Source organism: Lycium barbarum, chromosome 8 (genome assembly GCF_019175385.1).
Source record: "Lycium barbarum isolate Lr01 chromosome 8, ASM1917538v2, whole genome shotgun sequence".
Classification (NCBI taxonomy): domain Eukaryota; kingdom Viridiplantae; phylum Streptophyta; class Magnoliopsida; order Solanales; family Solanaceae; genus Lycium; species Lycium barbarum.
Window position 1 is genome coordinate 90549798 of NC_083344.1, and position 23404 is coordinate 90573201.

Genomic DNA, 23404 nt, shown 5'->3' on the forward strand with positions numbered 1-23404 from the left:
ATGATCTAAGTAGTAGATTGTACTAGTTATGGACCAAGTAGTATAATGACCTGGTTTTCATGCAGAAGGTGATATACACAGCAATATACAACTACTTTCAAGATTGCCTGAAGAATGATTCAGATGACTTGAAGCTTTCCACCTGTGAGACTTTGAGGTGTGATAGAAGTTATCAAGCCAAGGCTCTTGGATTCTAGTTGGTGTAATCTGTTCATGTCTACTTCTACTGGCCATAAGTCACTAGATTTTTTGTGTTTTCTTTCATTTTAGGATCAATCTTGTTGGATTGATCTTTTTTTATTTTCTGTTCTTTGTTTTTAGCTGGATCAATCTCTTCTGGATTGATGTGTATATATTTTCTTTATTAATAAAATTCCACCTTCATGGTGGCCTTTTAGTTAAAATAAAAATAAAAAATAAACTTCTGACTTATTTATATCGAGGTCATTCGCTCTTTCTCTCACAGATTTAGCTTTTAGAAACTGACATCAATAAGTTGGCAAAAAAATAAACTGAGTAATAAATAACAACAGAAGATTGTAAAATGAATAACGTACGAGGGCAAAGGTGACATAGAATACAACATTCAGATGTGAACAAATGATTCGGGCATGTAAAAAAACACTATTCCATCATCAACGCCTTTCAGATGCCACTGATTCAGTAGAGAAGAGATACTTCACTTGCGAGAGAACAGAGTCATGGGCAGGGTCATAAGGATGGTCCTTTGAAGGAATCTCCAGAATAGCTGGAATTGGTTTGTTGTAGCTATCAACCAAAAATCTTATCATGTTGGCAAGCTGAAAAGGGTACACCGGGCATATTTAGTCTCTTTTAGGACCTTATTATCTTCTTAATGCAACTACGAATACAAGGAAGAAGCTGACAACATTTAAATACATAAAAGCACACAGTACTCTCGCTTCAACAAAAGAACTCTTTCACCATATTAGACAACTTTAGGTAAAGAACTAGTTCACGTTGAACTGTTAGTAGACTGAGTAGTAGTGGCGAAACAATAAAGTAGCATATCAGCGCCTATTCCATACACAATAATACTGGAGGACTGTTTTGAGATGGGAAGTACTAGATTCAAATAGTTATTAAATGGCTTTAGCATGTATAACTCAAGGAGGGACAGGTGGAACTTTACTGATTTTCACTATCGGAAGGGGACTGACTAAATGGTTTTCTTTCCCACGGGACAGTACTAATCTTTTGCACTTATGTTGTTTGGTATGGCTGAAGGGAAGTCACATATAGCTCACCACTTTTGTCTAATTGAAGTTTGACCATTAATGAGGTACTTCAGATAAGCTGTGCTTTTGATCAATCCAATTTGCAGCTCAGTCTCAACGATAATACTAAACAAATTTCAGTGGCTGGCATTCTCAATGACAAAAGTAGTAGTTTAGATGATTCAACACTTATTGCAAAGCCTGAATATTCTTGGTAAATGCTAATCAGCAAACTGTTGATAAATTTCTTGATAATATGAAAGACATCTAAATGTTAATTGACCAAAATCACAACAGAAAAATAGCAAAAAACATACATATTGGCTGATTAACACGATTGCGACATCTTCTCTTGTAGTGAATTCCTTAAAAGCATCTTCAATCTCCTTCACCGTTGTTTCTAAACCATAAGAAAGACAATCCAAGTTACTTTCTTTTCAGAAGTAAAAATAAATAAATTATAAAATTTAAAAGGTCCAACACTCAAAAGAAAACCCCAACATTTCATCTTTCCATCATTTCCTCGGCTGCTAGATTATAATTGAGCTACTATTTCAACTCCTTAAAATAGTTGCGTTTCTTGTATTTTAGTATCTAGCACAACATATGTACATGCCAAATTCCCTACATAAGGGTAGATGAAACACTTCTAGCCGACTGAGTAAGTAGTTAGTCATACACCACCTCTCCACTTAACTGTTTTGATCAATATTTACAATGGAGTCTATATCCTGTGCACCTTCTTTTTATCGTTTAAATCAGAAGCTCATAATTGCACCAAATACATTGCAGAATTACATAATCAGATAAAACATAATCAGATAAAACATCAGTGTCTTGGTTAACTTTACAAATAACAATGGCTATTTTCTCCCTTCAATTTTACGACATATTACCCCTTACTATTGGCACCAAGAGACGACAACAACAACATACCCAGTGAAATCCCACAATGTGGGGTTTGGGGAGGGTAAAGTGTACGTAGACCTTACCCCTATCTCGGAAAGATAGGAGGCTGTTTCCGAAAGACCCTCGGCTCAAGAGAAAACACAACGAGAAAGGTTAGATAAGCACAAGCAGTTCAAAGCAAAATGCAAATGAAACTAAAGAAAGCGAATAAGTCAAAATAGAGCAGTCTGAAAAAAGGGAGCAGTAGCTACCACAGATAAATAAGGTAATCGAAGTATAAGAAACAACATATAGTAGCAAGAAACAAAGAACAATAGACTATAGATTGAAACAACGACTATCTACTAGCCTTCTACCCTAATCTGAGTCCTTCAAAATCTCCTATCCAAGAGAACGAAAATGGGGATTTATCCCAAAGATAGTTAAGATCAATGCATAAGCTAACCTAAAACATAAAGAACGTTGACCCCTATTAATGATGAAGTGTAGCACGGTGGAGCACAGATAGATAAGTTTAGTTATTGGCTGCATAAGTAGCCGTACCTAAATCTAAAAGTCAAAACCTGATTGTTAATTAACACTCCATAAATCCGGATTAGGTGTGAATGTGTTAAATGAGTGTTACCATGATATTTTTGCCATATGAAGTCCCATCGGAATGAGTTTGTGTGGAAATAGTTGTTTCGGAATCAAGACGGATAGTGAGGTGTACAAGATTCATAGAATCAACTAAGTTTTCGATAAGTCTGTCTTCCAGCCTGATTTATTGAAAGTTAGTTGGAATTTGAGAAAACTCCAAAACTTGAAAGTTGTAGCCCTTTGAAATCCTTTCCATTCATATATGGCGGAGGTCAAACGGACTTTTGTACAAAAAGTTATGACAGTTTTATTGAAGGGTTGCGGAGCAGTCCGCTGGACACGTATCTGTGACTGCAGAATGCGAACTGCGACTCATTTCCTAACGCATTTGGGCCAAATTTTCCGTCCCGAAGTTTCCAACATTCTGTTTTGAATGTGCGTTAGCATCTGCGACCGCAGAATGCGATCTGCGGCGCAAACGCCAACGCGCCCGAGACTCATTAAAAGTCGCGTTTTCCCGAATTTCTATTTCCATTTTTCAGTTTTCCAATCCCTAGCACGACTTTTCTCTCCTCTCTTGATCTTCCCACATCAAGGTAAGTCTCTCCCATGTATTCCTAAGTAATTCTAACACTTATCTGCGGATAACAAGATTCTACGCTACAATTAAAAGGTTTTTAAGAAAACCCTTATCAAGATTTCAAGTTCAGACTTTTGGGTTTCTTCTTCAAGATACAAAAGTTGATACAAGTTTTGGAGCAATTAAGGTATGTAGGGTTTCTATCCACGTGTGGGAACATCTTTGTTCTTCCCCATGCCACGTTGGTCCATGAAATACATTTCGTTTCAGAATCAAAATTACGTTTTAGTTCATGAAAACCCTAAATACATGTATAACTATATATCATGCTTCTTTTATAGTTTCATTAATTGTATTCATGATACGTCATTATGATTGTCATGAACCTGTCTGTAATCCATGAATGCCCATACTTTGAACTCCATGGGTTCTCAATTACAAGTCATGAACCAACATTATTCAATTCCATGTATCTTACATGTTTCCATGCTTCTTACAAGTTATTTTATATATTTATATTCACGTTAGATTATACATATAAATCATTTTTACAAGTCATGTTATAAAATTCCTGTGTTTATCAGCCACCTATGTTCATGTTCATGTTTTTGGGAGTTGCACAGATTACCGAGAAAGTTAATACCTAAAACTACGTATGCCAACTTAGGATAAGGATCACTTCGTCTAGTTAGGACGATTCCTTCATGTTTACCTATTGCGGGTTATTTTATGGATCCATTCATGTCATGTTCATGTCTCGTATCCCGACAAGCTACGAGATGGCTTAGCTGATCGGGCAGAGATCAGACGTCACGTGCTCACGTGGTGGTCACATGTCGGTTATACCAAGGCTCTCCCAATGTTTTACTCATGTTATATTATATTTAAGTCAGATAATACTTATGTGCAGCTTACAGTTTCAGTTTCAGTTCTTATTATTTCATGTGCCGTGTTTGTTCATTCAGTTGCTTTACATAAAAGTACAATTCAAATGTACTTACGTCCTTTTTGCCCGGGGCTTGCATTTCACGATGCGAGCAGTGATTTACAAGACGACGAATCTACTCGTTAGGACATTGCTCGTATCAGGTTTTGGTGAGCCCCATCTCATTCGGGGTGTTGTCTTTACTTACATTCATGTCATGTTATGCAGTAGAGGTATGCCGAGGCCTTGTCCCGATATACAAATTTAGTATTCAAACTCATGTTTCAGAGATTTCATTGGTCTAACATGTCATGTCAGATGTTCAGTGTCGTATAGCCGTGCTGGCTCGTACTTATGATGTTTTCAGACTATTTTCGCACTTATGTTAAAACAATATTTTCAGACTTATGATTATTAAATCTCATGTTTTACTCAGATCATTCATGTTTGACTTATATTCCGCATCAGTACATGTCCCATGTTGATTCAGCAAACCATGTGGTTCGCTTGGTCACATGCAGTCAGACATCGAATGTCGTGTTACGCTCAGGCCATGGTTTGGGGCGTGACAGTTAGCCCAGCCTGTACTCAAGTTGGTGATATAATGACAAACAAGGCAAATAATTATTACAAGTGTGCAATCAGGGTTCAATTTCTGGTTTTATTTTGTGAAAAATCTTGAGAAGGATAGGGAGAGATGGAGAAAACTAGTTGAGTTCTTCCTAACTTTACAATTTACTTTATACTAACTTGATACAAGGCAAATGGGCAGGTTGGGTTGGATTTGAGCATCTTGAGAACAGGTTGAGAAAAAAAGGGTTAAAATCCAACCCCGCCCATATTTAATACGAGTTAAAAATGGGTTGAGTGATCGGTTATTTGATTACCCATATTCTGCACAAGGAAATTTTCAATACCTAAGATGGCCTGACTGGTATCTCATTTAGTAATCAATCACCAAAGCATGCTTGTGATTGCATTTCAATTGATATGTTCAAAGCACTCATTCACCAAGGTGGCTCAACTATAAGACCAATAAAGCAATCGCTTGGGGCCCCATGTTTTCCTTAAAGATGTCTTTTATAAACTGTTGCCTCAACCGCAAGAAGTTTTTCCAAATTAAACTTGATAAAATCTTATCTAAGATCAGTAATGTCTCAAGAGAGACTGAATGAATTAGATCAACTGAAAAGAATTGTTAGAACAAATCGATTATAAAATAGTAATTAATGACTTCGCATCTGAAAAAGCTAGAAAAATAGACGTTAAATAAAAATATATATGACGATCTTTCCTTTTAAAAAAAAATTAGGGCCTCTGTTTGAAGTTGACTTTAGGACCCGGCCCTGTCATTCACTTGCGAAATCACTTGAAAAAAGAAAACAAGGATTCCAACTTTTTTGTTTTGTTTTGTTTTGTTATCTCTTCTACTTTTGACAAATTTTTATTTGGAAAAAATGAAGAGCATGCTTTCACAGTGAAGGACGGCAAAGGGTTCAAAGTTAGCAATCTCGAAGAGAGAAATGATTATTTCCCCAATTGCAACATGTTAACATGTATTTACACACTTTCCAAGGGTAAAAAAAGGGGGGGGGGGGGGGGGGATCAAGTAGTTCAACCCATATTTAGCCCATATTGTAATGTCATTCACCTAATCACCCAACCCGTTTAAATGTGGGTGGGCCCCTAAAAAGCGGGTCAGAACTGCCGGCACTACATACAATACATTTTATAGGTGTGAAAATACAGAAATGTGCAGACATAATAAATAATTGAGCGTTGTGCATTCAATGCACCGCTGAACTAAATTTGACCTGATAATTATTAGGTGGAGCTCAGATAGACTAATGTTGGCATTGACTGCATAAGCACCCACCCCTAGATCTAACAGCCAAAATCCTGGTTGTTAACCGGCTTTTATCAAAGACACAATGAAAATAAGGCAAATAGTTGGATCTCTTTAGAAATCTAAAGTCGCCTCCAGTCCACTATCTCTCTTGCGTAGCAAAATTCTTTCTAGTGAATGTTCCGAAGATTACAGAAGAATTTTAAAGCTACGGGAAAGACTTAGAATAAAATTTCAGTTGGAAAAGCTGTGCTACGTCAGTAGTGATTAGTTAGTGGAAACTAATTCGCCAAGTCAGTTCAGTCATCAGCAATCAGTGCCACATCATCGTCAAGTTAATTTCCCTGCGGGTTACCAGTAATCGGATCAAATATCTTATTTTAGTGAAATGTTATAAATCCACGGTAGGTAGTATTACCAGGGAAACTGGTCAAGCTGGTAATATATACTTATAAATTTCAATCATGTCTAAGGGGTCCACATTTTGACACGTCACTCAATTAGTTTTTGTCTAAAAGGAGACCAATAAGTCTCACCTAGCAGTGCTAGCACCAAACTTACTTCTTTTTCTAATAATGATGATGTAGAGATCAACTTGTGCGCACCTCAACTGTTCCTCGGGTATCACACATACTTTTTGTCAGTGTAGCCTCAACGCAAAGCTTAAGTCATTTTTGCGTGAAACTACATCTTTTTTTTTTTTTTTTTTGAGAAAGGTAACATGTAGTGTTTCCACTTACATCTATAGGGTAGTATTGTAGTGACACTACTCTAGAGGCACTACTTTCATCTATTACTATTATGGCGAACTATTTGCTATTCCTATGCAGACAAGTAAAAGCAGTTATCCATACCATGTTTTTTAAGTAAGGACTACAAGGGCATATCGGTCATCAAAACGTTGTGTAGCCAAGCATCACATGACCAAAATGTTAAGAAACAAACTCTAGGTAAAGCAACTCAAACTGGCTAAGGATGACTGTCCTTGGTAAACAGTTTAGGCGATCTCCAGGGTTATTCGTTGATACAAATCATGAATCAAAGTTATAGTCCATATTAAACTGTCATTTTCTAATTAAGTAAAGGCTAGAGCACAGAACGTAAAAAAGAATTAATGCTTAAAGTTGCTAGAAACCAGAAATTCCAAAGTAGAAACATACTTGGATCCACAATAAGGTAATTTGTTTTCCTCGGCAAATCAACATTGCCAACTCCAGCCAGTAAAAATCCCGTAATCGTATCCTGCATAGGTAAGTCATCTCCACCAACATCAGGAAATTTCCATGACAACAAATATGCAGCGATTTTTCTTTTTGATATGGTATGTATTGATTTCCATTCTGTTGTTGCTATTTCATGCCAATTCAAGAACTTAGCCACAGAATCAAATTAGCCTTGACCCTGCCAAGTCATATAATCAAAGGATATATTTACCCGTATTGAGATACCCAATAACATAAAAAGAGAGAGATGACAGGATCGAAGTAGTGTATTCAACTCAAGACTATTTCTTTAAAATAGCATTTACCTGTTCGTGTTAAACATAGCATTTTAGCAGTTGATATTTCATACTTAGAAACGCTTATTAAGGCTTTGGCACAACAAGAGGTATACTTGCCACTATATGTTACAACTTAGGCTATGAGCCAGATAGAATCAATATTTAATTGCTCGGACTGGTAAAGCTATTCTTTAATCATTTGGTAGATTATTCTTCCAGGGTTATCTGATAAAATCACAACGGTAAAGGAACATTAGCATTTCTAGAAAGCATGTGGCAGATTTAACTGTTCCATAATTACAAGATAGGTTATCATTGATAATGCAGTAATGCACACAAGATCCCCATGGAAATTTCTTAGGATGAAAGAGTACCACCATATTTTTATAGTAACTTGGCATCACAATTTTTCGTTTCAATGGTAACTTTCAGGTTTTACCATCTTTCTTTCATTATCTGGTTTAAGGGGTCGATTGACATTTTTATTTAGTCTAGCACTTGCCAATGAACTCCTAGCGTGAGTAGCCACTGATTTCACCTTTCATCTCTTATGATAAGCATTATGGTAGAAAAAGGTTCTAAAGGATTAGGTGCTTAAATTGACTTATGAGAAACTTTAACCTCGATAATTTTCTAAAGGGGCGTTTAATTTTGCATACTTTCTTTTTATTGTTTTGATATGTGTAATATAGATTCTTAAAATGGGGCAAAGCTCAAACATATAATTGGTTTGACATGTGAACCGTGCATTAGACAACAAAGAAAACTGTTAAAGCTCAGTCATTGGTACACAAAGAAAATAAGCAGATTATAAGTGTTAATTTCGAGGCTTAATGTAAACGAAAGCTCATTTAAGTACTCATCAGCAATCATAGCAATAAGTGCAGAGTTGTTGGTTCTGAGTTCTGACTGGAGCTCGGTTAGCCATCTAACACACCAAGGTTTACTACAATACCATAACATCAAACAATTAATAGCCATTTGACCATGAATATTTTTTTACTTTTTGTCGGTGTTGAATTCCAGAAATCATGTTTGGCCATAAAATTCTGGAACTTCCCAGAATTTCAAAAACACCAAAAATTATTTTCGTTTTTCACTTTATTCAGTTTAAATCACTCACAAAAATTTAAAACAACTCCAATTTGTATTCACGGCCATACACAACTCCAATTTTCCGGAATACCATTTTTCACTTTGAAAACAAAAGCAACTTTTTTTTGTTTTTTTTTTTCAAATTTCCTGGCCAAATGGGCCCTTAAAAGCACCAATCATGATTAAAAGCATGAATCGTGAACACAAAACAAATTCAAGATTTCAAATTGACTCCTAAAATAGTTAAAGAAGCGTCATTTTCCACTCAAAATCATTAAAATTCCAATGATATAGAAAGTTTGATGAAACCCCACAAAAGATTTTCCTATGATTCACATTATTAGAGTTATTATTATATGCAATCAAATACCAAAAACATGAAAATCTTGAAGCTGAACTTCAAGTGCTTATTAGAGGAATTGAATGGCGAGACACTGATGAGAGTGGTATTTAGATATGGGAGAATGAAGGAAGACTAGTAGTCTGTTTCGCTAAGCTTATTTTTATTTATTTTTTGAATAAGTGCTTATTAAAAAAAAAGAGGTGTTTGACCAAGCTTTTGGGAGAAAATAAATGCTTTTGAGGAGTAGCACAAATAGTTTTTCAGAAGCTAAAAAACCAAAAGCACTTTTAAGAAAAATACACTTAGAAGTACTTTTTAAAAACTTGGCCAAACACTAATTCCTGTTCAAAATACTTTTTAAATCAATTGGTCAAACACAAACTACTTTTCGACATTAAAAAGTGCTTTTAAAAAAACACTTTTTAAAATAAACTGATTTTAAAAGCTTGGTCAAACAGGCTATAGATACTATTCAATGCTCAGTTCGCTAAAAACAACTATTTTCTGGATTTATAATTCAGAAATTGCCACAAATTAAAACATCATTAAAAACAAAACGGAAAAATTACGTGACAAACAGTATTTACGAAATGTAGTTATAGTTTCAAAATAATTACGATATCTAGCTCCATTTTGGATTTGTAACAAATAGACAATACATGTTGATACACTTCTTTCACTGATACAACTAATACCCCTCTGATACAACAACTGTAACTACGTTTCATAGATATGCAAATTGTAGCTATGTTTCGTAATTACACTCTAAATTATACTTCTTTCGGATAAAAAAGTTGTCCACTTACTCTTTTTCTGGCTCAAAAAGAGTGTCCACTTACTAGGAAGATTTAACTTATGGTGACAAAAAAGTCTCATAATTAGAATTGGTGACAAGTTTGACCAGCCAAGGTCAAACTTGTCTTAAAAATGTGATTAACTAAAATTGGGACTAAATTATAATTTTTAAAACTTATAATCTTTTACAAAATACACAAAAGCCCATACACATTATACAAAAACTTCTTCCAACCCACACACATTATACAAAAACTCCTTCCAACCCACTTCCCCCCACGACCCCAACTACTTGTTCATTTTATTTCAAAAAAAAAAGAAAAAGCAGTTCCCAGTTCCCTCGTCTCTGTCTCTCTCCGTTGCTGCTGCAAAAAACCAGCGACCGGCGACCACCATTGTTGCTGCTCGTTCCTCTCTCTCCATTGCTGCTGCTGCTCATTTCTCTCTCTCTCCATTGCTGTTGCTTCTCTATTCATTCTCAGGTAAACTTTTTTTTTTTTCACTTGGTTCAAAAGTTAGGGTTTTGAAATCAGAGTGTGAAAATGATGATTTTGGTTAGAGAAGATGAAGAAGAGCATGGGTTTTTCTTGAATGTTGTTTGTTTTGTTGTAGTTTCGTGTATTTATTGCACTTGTTGGGGTTTGTGAGTTTGTAAATAGTGGTTGTGGTTGTGAAATTATGGTTTTTGGTGCTGTTTTTGTTCTTCTTCTCCTTGTTGTTTCGAAAAAAAAGGCTTGCAATTTTGTTGATGTTTTCCAACAACTGAGGTTACCTGTTGCAGCAAATTCAACACTTGTTTGACAGTTGCAAACATCTGCTGAGGTTGCATGGTTTGGTGTATTTTGTTTAAGTTGTGAGTGAGCTTTGTGATGGTTGTGTGTTTGTAGTGAAATATAGATGTTTTGTAGTTAAATTTAGATGTTTTTGCTGTTGTTGTTGTTGCTGTTGCAACAAATTCAACACTTGTTTGACAGTTGCAAACATCTGCTGAGGTTGCATGGTTAAAAAAAATCCTATTTGGTGTATTTTGTTTAAGTTGTGAGTGAGATTTGTGATGGTTGTGTGTTTGTAGTGAAATATAGATGTTTTGTAGTTAAATTTAGATATTTTTGCTGTTGTTGTTGCTGTCATGCTATGGTTTAGGAAAAGTTTTGATTTTATCCAATAGCTGCTGGATAAAATCAAAACAATTGTTGAGGTTTTTGGATCAACTGAAGCAGTTGTTGTAGCATATTAACCAGCTGTTGTAAAAAATCAAAACAGTTGCTAAGCTGTTGCAACTGTTTTTCTATTTCCAACAGATTAAGATTCTGCTGCAACAAGTAATAAGTTGTTGCAACAGCTTCGTATTTTGTTGCAACATATTCCTTTTCCCTTTTTACTTTGAATGTTGCACTAACCAATTAAAACTGTTTTCTATCTCCTGTGTGTAGATAAAATGGCTCCAGGTAAAAGAAAAGGAGAGAAACCAACTGAGGGAGAAAGTAGTAAAAGAGCTAAGGTGCAAACACCATTAGATAAACTTGTGACTGCTATTTGTCAATCAACAAATGAGGAAAGAGTTAGTGAAACTGGGGCTTCAGAAAGAGAGGAAACCCACGAAACCTCTGTTGGGCATGAAGAAGAAAGTGATAAAAATGAACAAAGTGAAGAAACTAGAGAAGAAAGTGAAAAAGATGATGAAAAATCTGCTAAAGGAGATGAAGAAAATGCTGAAGGAGATGAAGAAGAAGTAAGTGCAGAAGAAGGAGATGAAGGGGATGAAGCAGCTGAAGGGGATGAAGGAGGTGAAAAAGATGTAGAAAATGAAAATGGTAATGAAGAAGAAGAAGAATCAACAGATCAGACCTTGGTTGAGTTAAGAAGAAAAAGGAAACATAATGTGGATGCCATTCTTGTTGAGTCTTCTAGTATTGCCACAGATCCCAATGGACCTTCGATTGAGGAGGTCGTTAAGAGTTTCAGCATTGAAAAGTACGGCGTGACGATGCCGCTGAATGGAAATAAGGATTTGTCCGGTGATTTTGTGGTTAGATCAACCATGGGCAAGGGCTTTGACACCTTCAGGGGCATTCTCCGGCAGCAGGGGTTAGAGAATTTCTTTAGGGCTAGCTGCTTTGGGCTCTATTTAGATTTGACTGAAGATACCGGTGCCCGATTTCAAATGACAATGGTTTATGAGCTTTTGAAGCGTAAGATTATTTGTGATAGAAAGGATGAGATTTGGATCAATTACTGTGGCATGCCTGTTTGCTTTGGCATGAAGGAGTTCGCCATAGTTACCGGATTGAGATGTTATCCTTGTGAGCCTCTTCCTACTGTTATATTAACCAAGCCAGCCCGGACGCCCAAGGCAGCCAAGAAAGCAAAGGGTTCCAAAGCTAAGAATGATGTCTCTTTGGTAAACTTAGTGGGAAAGAGCTACATTCAAAAGAAATTGTTGCAAGACTTAGAGTCCAAAACTTTCTCAAAAAAGCACAAGGAGGCACTATGCTTAGTTTGGTTTGTGCACAGTGTTCTTTGGGCAAGAGACGTAAATTACAACATACCGCTTGGATTGATTAAACTTGCTGAGGACTATGATGCCTTCAACAACTATGCCTGGGGTTTTCAAAGCTTTAGCTTGACTGTTGAATATTTGATGAAGGATTTGAAGCCAACGGGGAAGACACAAAACCTATATGGCTTCCCTTGGGATTTCATGGTAAATTTTCTTTAATGTTTTACCTTTTTTTATTATTTTTTTAATTTCAATCAAAATTTTGATTTTTGATGGCATCTTTTTTTTCTAGGCTTGGGCATTTGAAGCCATTCCTCACCTCAGGCATCAAGTCAAAGAATACTCCGAAGAAGTTACCTATCCAAGAATTCTTAGATGGCTCACTGCTAGGAACAACACAAAATTGAGTGTTGACCTTTTCAACCCCCCTAAGGAAGCTGTAAGCATTAGAACACAACAGACGACTAGGTGTTGCAACAAGTTTTATAATCTGCTGCAACAACACATGCATCTGTTGCAACAAGTTATGCATCTGTTGGAAAATGTTCAACAGATAATTAACCTGTTGCAACAAGTTACCCAACAGATGAATCTGTTATAATATGCAACTAGTTTTTTACAACAGATGAGTAACCTGCTGCAACAAGTTACCCATCTATTGAAAAATGTCCAACAGCTAATAAACCTGCTGCAACAAGTTGAAAATCTATTGGACAATTTCCAACAAGTACCACAGCTGTTGCAACATATCACTCTATTTACTAATTTGATAACTTCTGAATCTGAATCTGTTACAGTAAGTTTTTACAACAAGTACAATATCCAACAGATGAGCAACCTGCTGCAACATGTTACCCATTTGTTGGAAATTTTCCAACAGATGAGATACCTGCTGCAACAAGTTACCTATCTGTTGGACATTGCCCAACAGATGTGTAACCTTTTGCAACAACCTGTTAACTTGTTTTAAATAGGTTTTACTTTTTATGATTTATCACCATTATGATATATCTACTTTTTTGTTGTAGGTTGTGAACCCATGGCTTGTCCCAACAGTAAGAGAGTTACAGATGCCATGCCTTGTCACCTTTGTGCCCATTGAATCTGTGCCTGACAGATTGATTGATGGGTTCAAAGGGGAATTGGCTGGAGTGACAGCCATCACTAGGGTTGATGATGTTGTAGCTGGTGGTGGTGGTCGTGTTGCTGGTGGTCATGTTGTTATTGGTGCTGGTGGTGATGTTGTTGTTGATGCTGTTGGTGGTGTTGTTCAGCCTGTTGATGTTGTTGGTGATGTCCCAGCAAGTATTGCTGGGGAAAATTTAAGAGATGATGATGTTAATATTGGTGGATTTACTCCAGTTCCTGGATTGAGTGATTTTTCTGGATTTGGTGGTAATTTTAGTGGTGGTGGATTGAGTGGTAGAAGATTTGTTGATGTTGGTGCCGGTACTTCTAAGGTGCCCTCATGTGCTTGTGAGTGCACCACTTGCAAGGATAAAATGGATAATTTGATTAGAAAGGTGGAGGAATTAGTGCAGGCCCAAGTAGCCACAAACACTTCTATGCAGATATTGGCTTGTCCCAACAAAGAATCTTTCCTCACCTTATACTCCTGTTCATGCTCGGAGGAGGGGCAAAGCAATTGCCAAGGCACTTGCATCAGTTAGATTAAGAAGATCTATTGCTACTCCTAGTAAGTCAATTGAGACTCCTCTTCTTGATGTTGGGCCAAAAGTGCTAAAGAAGGTGGACATTTTCAAGCCTGTACATGCCCAAAGAAAGAAAAAGGTTGAGACTGCAATCAAGTCCAAAAAGAGTGGAAGAACCATGTACTCAATGCATGAATTTGGAGCACCAGACTTCAAGGATCTGACAAGCATGAAAATTTTGTGGGAGGATTGGGTAAGTTTCAACACTTGTATATATCTATCTAATTCAGTATGTTGTTGCAACAAGTAGATAATCTGTTGCAATAAGTTAACTAGTTGTTGCAACAGTTCCTTTATTTTGTTGAATCTGCTGCACCAAGTTAACTAGTTGTTGCAACAAGTAGATAATCTGTTGCACCAAGTAACTAACTGTTTTACTACTTTTACTTTAGTATGTAGATGAAGTCCTGCTTCTAATGCGTATGAGGAAAATCAATTTCCCTGAGTACTATGATTCCACTGACATAATCCTGGACCTCAACTTTTACAACAACATGTCCAAGAGGTACACAAAATTGACAAAAGAGAATATAGTTCCAAATGTCGTGCCTGTGAAGGTTAGACTTGCTGAATTCAAGTGGGATGATGATATGGTCGATTATTGTAGGGGTGTCAGACCCTACCCGGGAGGCTGCTCGTGGGCTGGTGCAAAGAGGGTTTTAACAGTGATGAATATTAATGCCACACATTTTGTCACTCTCGAGTTCATGATTGAAGAGGGAGTCGTAAATGTGTATGACTGCAACGTTCCCGTCTACGAAGAATCTGATTTCTTTTATTTCATGGAGCCGGTAATGGAATTGTGGCCTAAGTTATTGCAACAGAGTGGAATGTTCGCACACTTGCCTGCAAAGTTACTCAATGAATCGTGAGAATTCAATAGGCTACAGAATCTCCCCCGCAATGTCACTGATAGGGCATGTGGTTCGTGGTCAATTGCTTTTATGGAGGCTTTGCTTACCGGCACAACTGTGACAAAACCTGAAAGTCTAATCAACGACAACTCTGTAGGGAGGATGCAATGGAGATAGGCATTAGGTGCCATTGAAAAGGTGTTAGAGCCCTAAGATGGGTTGATAAACAGTTCATTGATTTTGCGTTTTTTGGAGCCAAAATATGGCCTGTTGAACAATTTAAGTATATATTAGGAGTTTTTTTTATGACATTATGTAATTTAAGTATATATTAGGTGTTCAGTACTTTTCTAAGACATTTTGTTAAGTATATATTAGGTGTTCATTATTTAAGTTGTGTTCAATACATTATGTTTAGTGGTTTTAGTAGTTTTAAACAAGTCACAAAATCTAACAGCTGTTGAAGAAGTTGCAACAACTGACCCATCTGTTGCAACAAGTTTTTAATATGTTGCAACGAATGAGTAAGTTGTTGCAACAAGTTTGTAATTTGTTGCAACAGATGGTTCAGTTGTTGCAACATATGGGTCAGTTGTTGCAACAAATCTAACTGCTGTTGAAGAAGTTGCAACGACTAACCCATCTGTTGCAACAAGTTTGTAATCTGTTGCAACAGATGAGTCAGTTGTTGCAACAAGATGTAAATTTGTTGCAACAGATGGTTTAGTTGTTGCAACATATGGGTTAGTTGTTGCGATAAATCTAACTGCTATTTTAGAAGTTGCAACAAGTTGATAATCTGTTGCAACAAGTTTGTGATCTGTTACAACAGATGAGTCAGTTGTTGCAACAAATCATTCAATTGTTGAAGAAATTGCAACAACTAACCCATCTGTTGCAAAAAGTTTGTAATATGTTGCAACAGATGGGTTAGTTGTTGCAACAAGTTAATAATATGTTGCAACAAGTGCATTATCTGTTGTAATGGATGAGTAACCTGTTTAAAAGCTTCACATTTAGTAAACAATAAGTATCATTGGTTTTCGTTGTTTACACCTAAATATGGGTGAATCAAGTAGTTCTCATCAAATTACACCAATGATCGCTCGATTTGGGAAGTATACGCTTAGTTGATCATATGTCTTGACTCAGAATACCATTAAATTGGTTAGGAACATTTAGTAAACAATAAATATCATTGGTTTTCGTTGTTTACACCTAAATATGGGTGAATCAAGTAGTTCTCATCAAATTACACCAACGATCGCTTGATTTGGGAAGTATATGCTTAGTTGATCACATGGCCTGACTCAGAATACCATCAAATTGGTTAGGAACATTTAATAAACAATAAATATCATTGGATTTTCGTTGTTTACACCTAAATATGGGTGAATCAAGTAGTTCTCATCAAATTACACCAACGATCGCCCGATTTGGGAAGTATATGCTTAGTTGATCATATGTCCTGACTCAGAATACCATCAAATTGGTTAGGAGAATTTAATAAACAATAAATATCATTGGATTTTTGTTGTTTACACCTAAATATGGGTAAATCAAGTAGTTCTCATCAAATTACACCAACGATCTCTCGATTTGGGAAGTATACGCTTAGTTGATCATATGTCCTGACTCAGAATATCATCAAATTGGTTAGGAACATTTAGTAAACAATAAATATCATTGGTTTTCGTTGTTTACACCTAAATATGGGTGAATCAAGTAGTTCTCATCAAATTACACCAACGATCGCTTGATTTGGGAAGTATATGCTTAGTTGATCACATGGCCTGACTCAGAATACCATCAAATTGGTTAGGAACATTTAATAAACAATAAATATCATTGGATTTTCGTTGTTTACACCTAAATATGGGTGAATCAAGTAGTTCTCATCAAATTACACCAACGATCGCCCGATTTGGGAAGTATATGCTTAGTTGATCATATGTCCTGACTCAGAATACCATCAAATTGGTTAGGAGCATTTAATAAACAATAAATATCATTGGATTTTTGTTGTTTACACCTAAATATGGGTAAATCAAGTAGTTCTCATCAAATTACACCAACGATCTCTCGATTTGGGAAGTATACGCTTAGTTGATCATATGTCCTGACTCAGAATATCATCAAATTGGTTAGGAACATTTAGTAAACAATAAATATCATTGGTTTTCGTTGTTTACACCTAAATATGGGTGAATCAAGTAGTTCTCATCAAATTACACCAACGATCGCTCGATTTGGGAAGTATACGCTTAGAATTTCCCATCAAATCAATGAAATTACCGTCTAATCCATTAAGGATGTTAGTAGATAAATATATTGATCACTAAATATCATTGAATCCCTTTGTTTAACACTAAATATCATTGGTTCCCTCTGTTAATAACTAAACATATGTGACTTATATCCTAGTTGTTGCAGCAATTTCATGATCTGTTGCAGCAATTACATAATTTGTTGCAGCAATTGCATAATTTGTTGCAGCAATTACATAATCTGCTGCAGCAATTGCATAATCTGTTGCAGCAGTTGCATAACCTGTTGCAACAAGTACATAATTTGTTGCAGCAATTGCATAATCTGTTGCAGCAGTTGTTTAACCTGTTGCAACAAGTACATAATCTGTTGCAGTAGGTAACATAGCTGTTGAACAAGTCATATCACTTGTTGGATGAAACAACTCATTCCATTTGTTGGATGAAACAAGTTAAGGACTTTCTGCAACAACTCATTCCATTTGATGTAAAAACTCAAAACACTATAGGAATTTACTGTAACAAGTCATGTCACTTGTTGGAAAACCAAGTTAAGTTAGTTGCTGCAACAAGTTCGATTATTGGTTGGCAAAATCCCAACAAGTTACACAGCTGTTGCAACAGAATTTTTACTTGGTGAAAACTGTTCAGAAATTGCAAAACCACAGAACATACATTGGTGATTTGGGCAAGATCAACATATCATTTAAACTAATTTTACTAACAGAAACAACATAAAAATGTCATAAAATCCAATTTCACAAACACAAACAATAGTAATTATTATTACAAGACATTGCAAATTTAAAAACTAGGGAATAATTCGGTTTGGGCATGTAGTTTTTTTATGGCCAGCTGTTTTGCATATGGAGCATTTGTTTTTCCTCGTTGCAAGTGATTCCCCGATTGCACACCTCCTCTTTGTCCGTCTTCTTCCCAGTTTGCTCGGATCAACATGTGGAGGGGGTATTTCTCTCTCTAAAATCTCCATAGGAACTTCCCAAGATTTTTCAGAAGGCACAAGATTTATTTCCTCACAGTATGCAATTATGTAATTCTCCACCCTGTAATATGGAGATGAGTAGTCATAAATCCGCCTTCCAAAGTCTTCACCACATTGGACTCGAAGCGCTGCCATAGCATGTGGGCAAGGTATTTTTTCCAGGTCAAAAACTCTACAAGTATAAGATTTTCTTTGCAGATCGACTGTTACAACTGAACGGTGGCTGATGTCGCTGAACTTGTAGTTGGCAATTTGATGGGCCAATAGCTTATTACCCAAGTTGACAAATTTTGATATTTTTTTTCCCATTAAGGGAACAAAGATGGTTGGTGAGTCGATGAACTCCATACGCCTCTCATGAAATTTCTCAGTAAACCTCCTGTTTATGGAATCAAATAGAGCAGTAATGGGAAATTCTCTTTCAACATTGAACATTGAGTTCACCGACTCAGCAACGTTTGTCGTCATAAAATCATACCGGACAAAACAAACATATTAGTGTTGGAACATGTGGCTGAGGCTCAGCTGTGTCAAAAATCACAACAAGTACAATATCTGCCGCAACAAGTTACCTATTAGTTGCAGCAGATACGATACTTGTTGAAAACAGAAATGTGAAAATACCTATTTCCGGGGCAGAATGCCCTGCTCCATCTGTGGAATCCAGCACGTTCAAGATGTTCGGCGGCCCCAGGAACCAAATCTCTGATTTGATTGAAATGGTCATTGAAGACATCAATATTGTACGCTTTTGCTGCTTTATAAAATTGAGATAGGACCGCCCCATTGTGAAAGGTGGTTCTCAGATTTTCCCCTAGGTGCCTCATGCAAAGACCATAATGACATGTAGGGAAGACAATTGAAACCGCCTTTTTGATACTTGGATGTCTAGCAGAAATTATGCACAACTCAGGGGTATCCTATATATAGCTTCTCATTTGTTCAAAAAAATATTTGTACGAAGCATCACACTCCTTGTCCACTACACAAAATGCCACTGGAAAAATATGATTCTCCGCATCTTGTGCAACTGCTGACAACAACACTCCTTCGTACTTGCTCCTCAAGAATGTCCCATCGACAGCTATGACTTTTTTCATTTGCACAAAACCAAGCATCCAAGCCTTATAGGCTACAAAAAAGTACTTGAACTTCCCATTTTCATCAACCTTCAATGCCGTCTTACTTCTTGGATTTGCAGAACGAAGCATATAACGGTACGCATCAAGCACCGCATACCCGTGCTCATGTGTCCCCCTTGTCAAAGCCTTTGCAATCTCCATGCCCTTCCAAACCTTCCAATAACTTACCTTACAATCCAAATCTGTACGGATTGGTTGACTCATATCTTTTGTAGATAGGCCTTTATCGTAAGGAAACTTATCGTTGAAGTATTCACCAATGACTTTCGCAGTAGCATGTGGATTATGGCTCGTAATGTGCTCAGAACCACATGTGTGATGCTTTATGTAAGTTCTGATACAAAATCTATCAGAACTTAAAAGCTTCACAGCCCTCAGCCACCACTTGCACTCCGGATGTACAAATCTGAAGCAATACACAGTACGCGAATTAATCACCTTCTTGATTCTAAAAATTTCTTCAAGCAAGCAAGTTTTAACCAAGTGGCTAGTTCTTCATTGTTCTTGAATGACATTCCTTTATAAAAACCTATTTCATCATCTTGAACATGGCTAGACCGTATTGATTGTGTAGTGCCCAATGTATTGCTCGCAACTTCGGGTATAGGAATCGGGTCAGCCCCACTTCCATTATCTGGGATAACCACATCCACCTCAGTTAATTTATCATTTAACACATCTTGTTGGTCTTGAGATAAATTGTGATTCTCTACCGGGCTTCCAACAATTTATACCCTTAAAATGGGCCTAGCTACATAATTCAAATAAGCACGCAAACGAACCTGATCAATTATCTTAAATGGCAAGACCCTCTGATTTTCAAAAAAGCTGTGCATGTAAGTGATGGTAAGATCTTTTGGTTCACAAGTTAATTCGCAATAGGTGATGATTAGGTTCACAAAATCATCGAACATAACATCTCTTTGGACAGTCATCGCTATCATCTCTAATGTGTCACTACCCTTCCATTGCCAATTATATCGATTGTTCTTCTCGATCCATTCACCATGGCAATCAACCCCTATTGTTATTGAGTCCCCCATTAGTGGTGTTCGAGGTACCTGAAGATATTTTGTTTAACAAAAAATTGGTCATGAGAGTACATACCAATCTATAACAAAATGAAACAGCTGCAGTAGTTGTTCCAATAGATTATTGACTTGTTGGAACAAGTGGACTACTTGTTGCAATAGGTAATAAAATTGTTGCAACAAGTCACTAATCTGTTGGAGTCAGTTTCAGTTTTTTGGGGGTAATGTTTCAGACTGTTGAAGATGTCCAACAGATTATCGAGTTATTGCAATAAGTGTATTACTTGTTGCAACAAGTAGTACACTTGTTGCAGCAAGTCAATAATCTGTTGGAAGCAGCTTCAGTTTTTTGGGTTCTGTTTCAGACAAAAACTGAAGCTCACTCCAACAGATAGTTGAGTTGTTGCAACAAGTGGAACACCTGTTGCAATAACTATACAACTTGTTGCAGCAAGTCAATAATCTGATTGAAGCAGCTTCAGTTTTTTGGGTTACGTTTCAGACAAAAATTGAAGCTGACTCCAACAGATAGTTGAGTTGTTGCAACAAGTGGAACACCTGTTGCAACAACTATACAACTTGTTGCAGCAAGTCAATAATTTGTTGGAAGCGGCTTCAGTTTTTTGGGTTCTGTTTCAGACAAAAACTGAAGCTGACTCCAATAGATCGTTGAGTTGTTGCAACAAGTGGAATACCTGTTAAAACAACTCACTCAGTTGTTGCAGGTTATTTATTTAACAATTACAACAACTTCATAATCTGTTGTAGAAGTTGCAACAACCACATTATATGTTGTAACAACTACAACAGCTACTGTAAGTTGTTGGAAAATTAGTAGATTTATACCCAGGTGAAAAATTGAAATAAAACAACATTGTTGTACTTACCAAATGAGCGGAAAACACTTATGAAGTAATTGCCAGTGCTACACCAACAAAATCCAGTAAAAAAATTACAAAATCGGGTGGTCACATTTTTTTCTTTCTTGAGCAACAATGGCGGACGAAGAAGAAGAAGAAGAAGAAGAAGAAGAAGAAGAAGAAAGCAGAACAATGGAATGAGTTATGAAGTAATTCCCAGTGCTACACGAATGAAATCCAGTCAAAAAATTGCAAAATTAGGTGGTCTTGTTTTTTTTCTTTCTTGAGCAAAATCCAGTCAAGACGAAGAAGAAGAAGAAGAAGAAGAAGAAGAAGAAGAAGAAGCAAGAAGAAGAAGAAGAAACGAAGCAAAAAAGAAGAGCAAAAAATGGTGGAAACGACGCAGGCAAACAGAAAATTTGGCGCGTTTTTTTTTTTGGCTCTGTAGGGTTTATATGGGTTGGGTCAAAGTGTTAAAAATAAAACTTGGGGGCAAAGTGTAAAAAATAAAGCTTGGGGTCAAAGTGTTAAAAATATAACTTTGGGGTGAGTCAAAACTCTCTAATCACTAATCCAAAGTTTATCACCCCTACTCAATTAAAAAAACTAGAGTTACCCCAACTCAATTTTAAAACCTATTTGTCACCTATAATTAAAAGGCCTCACTTACCAAATCAAGAAACAATTAATCTTATTTTTCCAAAATTGCCCTTATTAAGTGTTAAGTTATCAAATCTCAATACTTGGAGTTTAGTCAAATTACCTATTTTACCTAGGAGTTAATATTTACGGAGGGAATAACTATTTATAAAATTTTCTCTTAAAAGTATTAATTTTATAGAATTAATGGTACTATCATGAATTTCAAACTTAAAAAGGTGAAACTCGTGAATAATAGCTTGAACGAAATCCACGACACTGATGACACTACCCTGGGGTTTCGTTTTTTTAAATATTAAAATGTCAAAAATCATTAAATTGTTCTGAACTTTTACTTGTTTAAGTTATAAATTCATAACACTAGCATAGTATTTTCGCATCAAAAGTAGCTTCTTTTCAATGGATTTTAAATTCTATCATTCATTTAAAAATTGGTCCAAAAGATAGGTAGCCCGCACGATTCTTACATTGCCCGCACGATTCTTACATTGAATGTTGGTGATTTGCACCAATAGGCACTTCCGTTGTTATTATTTGAAATAGGTATAATACATAAACAGACCCTCCAACTTGGCCTCAGCTGCAATTATGCCTTCCAATTTGGGGTGTGCAAAAGTAGACACCTCAACTTGTATAAAGTTGAACACGTAAACACAAATGCTGATGTGGCACATAAAATTTGAAGGTGTCTAGATGATCATTTTGTAAGTCGGAGTGTTCAACTGACATAGTGGAGGCAAGTTGAGGTGCCTACTTGCGCACTCCCAAAGTTGAATGGCATAATTGCCAGCTCAGGCCAAGTTTGAGGGCCCGTTTAAGTATTATGCTTTTTAAAATATAATCAGATTTTAAAAAAAAGGCATAATACACAAAGAGGCCTTCAAACTTGGCCTCAACTGGCAATTGTGCCCTCTAACTTTGGATGTGCGCAAGTAGGTACCTCAACTTGTGTTCAGTTGAACACTGATAAGTGGTGATTTTACCACTTATCCTAGTCCCTTTGCTTTGGTTTTTGAGTTTTATTTTTTAATTTTTTTTAATCTATAATATCAGGCTATTTTTTGTGTGTATTGCTATTATTTCATGTGCATAGAGTCATAAAAAGAATTGGGATCAAATCAAGTGAAAACGAGGCAAAAATGAAGCTAAAACGAAGAAAGTGAAAACTGGGCAGAATCTTCCCTTCGCAATCGTGAAGATGACTCATGCGATCATGAGAGTCAAGCTCGCGGGAGTCAAGCGTGGTCAACATGTTGCTATCGCGTGGGCCCTGCCCACGATCGCGATGAAGCTATTCTGGGTGAATTCAGGCAGTTTTGGAATTTCAAGATTTCTGTTATCCCAAACTCGACCTAGCTCATGGGGAAACACATCTTTGGCAGAAAACACAAGTTTTGGAGGCTAGGGTTCCTACAACACACTTTGGGGTTGAAGATTTGGTTGAGCATTTTCTTGAACCTGTACTTCTCTACTTTGATTCTTGCTTTGTAATGAACATCTAGGTGTGTAGTATTTATTTTCTTCACTTGAATCTTGTTTATGGAAATATTCATGATTAAAGCTT

General features: G+C 36.5%; 1 pseudogene; it reads right to left on the reverse strand.

Annotated features, from left to right (window-relative positions):
• Positions 1-537: 537 nt before the first annotated feature.
• On the reverse strand, positions 538-8506 carry LOC132605135 (V-type proton ATPase subunit F-like; annotated as a pseudogene).
• Between the last annotated feature and the right edge of the window lie 14898 nt (positions 8507-23404).